Below are 4,601 nucleotides of genomic sequence, written 5' to 3' on the forward strand. Positions count from 1 at the left end.
GGTCAACACCCACAAGGTACTTGTGTTTGATATTGCCCCAGTAAATGGGTGTTCTTTGTCTTTATTTGCTGCTGAGAGCTTACAGCGTTGGTAACAGTTGGACCATTCTGATAGCAACATCTCCCTCTCGTGCTGCACACTTTTGTTGTTCCTCCTGTAAGTTGCAGCACAGTTGTGTGTGGAGGGTAGATCATGGTGCACGTGGGAGTTGAGGGGATTATTCATTTTGTTTTGTTTTTCATTAGAGTTTTAAAATGATTTTTATTAATACTAACTGTTGAATGGAATAGCATGTCATGCATTAAGATTAACAAACCTGAGAGCTTTTTGGGGTAATGGCACACAAAATTAAATACCTTGTGGGCATTTCCCACATTAGTATTGTTGACTTTTTTTTATAGATTAAATCTTTTTAAGCCTTACCCCCACATGTGTTGCCTCAATCAGCATGTGCTGTTTTATTTCCCCCTGCGTGTTTATCATTTAAAGTGCTTTTTGACACAAAGATAACCTGCAACTTTAACGTTTCCACTCCGTGGCATCAGCGGTCTGTCAGTTCTGCTGCCAGTTTTACATCAATGCAGGTTCTTTTAACACTCGGAGGCACGACTTCTGGAAGAAAGACACATTTCTGTTTAAACAGTTTATAGTAGACATTTTGGCAAAAGTGTATGACTGATTAATTTACAACACAGCAAATAAAATTTCAATAGTGAAGACCCAGTTTTGATAGTAATGCTTTTTTATTGAGTTAAATTAAAATCAACTAGTACTCCAAAACAACAACAAAAAATCATATTTTGAATCCTCAGACTTATGTAAATGACAAAAACAATTAGATAACAAGACGTAACTACCAGGCTGACCTAAAGCCCTGGCTTCTCTTTCTTCAGACAGCTCAGGACATTCTGCAGTCCTCAGATACAGTCAGAGCAATATTAGGGTGACCTCTTCACACCCATTTCCTGTCCCCCTATTACCAAATCAAGTCCAAATCCCCCTCCACCCCATATTTATTTATTGTTTCCCTAATGTGTTTTGTCTGTTCTCCCGAGTCTCTGCATTTCTAAGTCAGTGTGTGTGCATGTTGGGGAACATTCAGGCCACATTCTGAGGCTCTTGAGGATTTCATGCTCAGTCAGTCAGAAAGACTTACCTGTTACTAACCTCGTTCTCTGTGTCTCCCAGGTCCCTCACTGCTGTCAGCATGTCACACAGCCAGCGCCTCAGATGCCTGCCAGCTTGCCCTCTTGTCCATCACGCTTGCTTGTCAGCTCGATTTACCAATACTCAATCTGTCCGTAGTTCCTGTTTAACATCCACACGTTACGGATCTCTGTCAAAACTACAAGGTCAAAGTCTTTAAACCAGCACATAAAGTTCCCTTCTTTTTCTAAAACTGTGTTTGTTTTTAGATCCTGTTTCCAATTCCTTGCAACACCCACAAGTAAGTGAATGAATATTTTAAATTAAATTACTGTGTTGTTTTTCCAGCTAGATAAGAAAAGAAACAGTGATTAGAGGAACTCTTTTTTTATTATTTCTGTTACACAGCCAGTATTGTTCTGCTGCATGTTTTAAGCAAATCAAAGAAGGCTGTTTAATGAAAGATCCATATGAGATAGACTTATAAATGTGTTACATTTTTAAACCACCTAATTGAATTCAAAGTTAAAGTGTTTCTACTGGTACTTTACATTACTCCTGGTGACTTTTCTCATCCAAGCTGTAACTTTGCAACAAACACGATACATTAAATTTCTCATAACTTAGCTCATGATGGTGCCTGTCATAACAATTTCTGTCAGCACAAAGTGGACAGACTCTGCTGTCATGGAAGAGACACCCTGTTTCTACTTTCAGGGACATAAACACAACTTAGAACAACGTCCCTTTCCCCTTTAATTAGGGAAAGTTAAGATTTTTTGAAGTGGGCTTTTCTGGAATGCTTGTTAACTATTAAAATAGTTGTAAATAGCTCTTTAAGCAGCTTGAATGAAATAGAGTTTAACTTTGACTGGACTGACAAGCTAACAACTAGTCCAAGCAAGGCCAAGACCAAAGTAGTACAATTAACAATTAACAATTACAGTCTCAGTGATATCAGAGCAGTTCATGCAACTATCTTTTTATAAATCTTTTCACCGCATTCGGTCTTGAATTACATTTCTATTTCAGCCAAAAATAATATAGTTTTTAAGATGGCAGCAATCCAATTTGGTCCAAAAGGGGGTGGTTTAAAGAGCTATCTACAACAAGGTATTAAGTGTTCATAACTTTTCAACAGAATCCCACTTCAAAAGATCTGAGCTATCACTTTAGAGGAAAAGGCTGGGCCACTAACACTAATCTCCAAATTGAGAGTTACTCAAGGAGAATTATAAATAAAGATGACTGTAATTATGTGTTCTTATTACCTGAGGTTTTGTATGGTGCTTGAGCAGGATTTGCACATTAATTTATGCATTTGGTAGAATCCCTCCAGGGCCACCGGCTGCACAATGTAAACATAAATAAGCCAGAGCTAAAACATCTTAGTGTTATAGAACCTCATACTGCAGATCACATTTTACAAACTGCCAATTTAACCAGAACAACCCAGTTCTAATATTTTCTATTCTTCCTCTCTTCTCAGTATATATATATATGTGATCTACAAGACTATGTGTAATTTTATAATGCTCTGGATGGGATTGCATTATACGAAATTAAAAATGACAACAAAAATAATTAGCATACATTTCGTTATTGAGAGAACATTATAAAACAAAGAGATGATGCCTTGGAAGATGCAACAACATGAAATTTCACCCTGATTCACATTAAATTCAACCATGTTTGTCCTTGCCTCTTGACTCTAAATCAGATGATGTACACAACAAGCTTCAAAAGAATTAAAATGAATCTCATTAGTTACCCATAAAGGATGAAGGCTCCTTTGTATTTGCATCACAGACCAAAGGGGCTTGAAACATTTAGACATGAAACGTACAGCAAGAGACTGAAAAGCCACAGGGAGAGAAGGTTTCTTCTGAACATGACTGGAGGAAACAAAATGGACAAATGTTTTTTCAGCACCTGGTGATGGATGGTGGGCAGAATAATTACAAAAATGAGGGGCTTTTTGATTATGTTTTCAGAGTATTGTTTCACTTTTTGTTGTTTGTGCTCTACTTTTAGTCAGATTTTGAAGACATATTCAGGAAATGTTGAGGTTGTCACAAAGAACAAATGGTTCAGTTTTAGTGGTGATCGGGAACATGATCCGGCTTCTAAATTGTTGTAAAGACGTTATGTTTTAGGCAGAGGTTTGTGGCTTCCATCCTTCATAAACTTTGTAGTTTATGGTTGACAGAATCATGAGCCCAAACATAAACTTTATTTGTGCCACTTTGTTGAAATATTTGTCCTTATTTTTGTGTAATTATATGTTGTTCATCAACACAAAAAGCACAATGAATTTCTTTTCCACTACTGTCTGTCTATAGATTTTATTATGTACAGAGTTTACTAATGTTCAAACAGCAAAATCTCAAAACATAAAAAAATGTGTGGCATACTTAAATTACCTCAGTAATTTGCTCTCAGACAGATTTTTAATCACTGAAAATAAATGTTATTATAGCATCGTTCAGCACATTGTATGATTTTTAATTATTACTTTATTTTCTGACACAGTTACTGACATTAAGACTTAAAGAAGGTCGAATAGCTCAATCACTGCAAATAGGTTTTAGTAAATTTATGCGTTTGCGTAATATGAACCAATATAATGGAGTCATGTAAAGTAGTAATATGAATCTTTATGAAATAAAGAAAACAGAGACTGCCTGGGAGACTTTATTTTGAACATGCAGATAGTTCTACATGCATATTCAAATCTCCTCAAGGACAGCACATGAGATGAAATGGTGATTTGAAGAGTCATGTTGTGAAATGAGAGATAAGGTGACTTCCATGCATAATCTTCATTTGCAAGCTTTGCAGATGTTGGTAAAATTTATAAGTGCTGCTGAGTACATGAGAGATGTGTGTTGTACAGGTGGCTGTGCATTTTGTTTGCACCTCAAAAGGAGAGCTACAGACAGGTCTGCCACTCCAGGCTGAATACTAATGGATTAAAAGCATCCCAGCCTCCATAACACACACACTTACACACACACAGAGACAAAATGGTCTTCCATCCTGTGGAGTTTGTGATACCAAACCAGGGGTTGGATCATTTCACAGTATATCTCAAAGTATCATGTCATCACAGCAGAGCATCAGAAGTCTGGTGTTTAACCAATAACTTGTTTCTCATTTAAAAGATATATTGCTTAAATCATTTATTAACCTGGAGCAGAAAGCTGTAAAATTTGTCTTCTGATTTGGTTAAATTATTTCTCAAACTCAGAGCAGTTTATGAAATGGAAAAAAAAATGTTTTGGACCTAAACATAACAAATATCAAGTGTAAAAAACCATCTCTGAGACACTTAACACTTTGTAAATGTTAAAAAATAGCTGCCTGAGTTTTGAAAACTTGCACAAATACAACAAGAAATCACAAATATCAGAACTCCAAAAGTAATAACTGGATTTTTTTTTTTTTTACCCAGC

The sequence above is a fragment of the Kryptolebias marmoratus genome, linkage group LG12 (genome assembly GCF_001649575.2).
Source record: "Kryptolebias marmoratus isolate JLee-2015 linkage group LG12, ASM164957v2, whole genome shotgun sequence".
Classification (NCBI taxonomy): domain Eukaryota; kingdom Metazoa; phylum Chordata; class Actinopteri; order Cyprinodontiformes; family Rivulidae; genus Kryptolebias; species Kryptolebias marmoratus.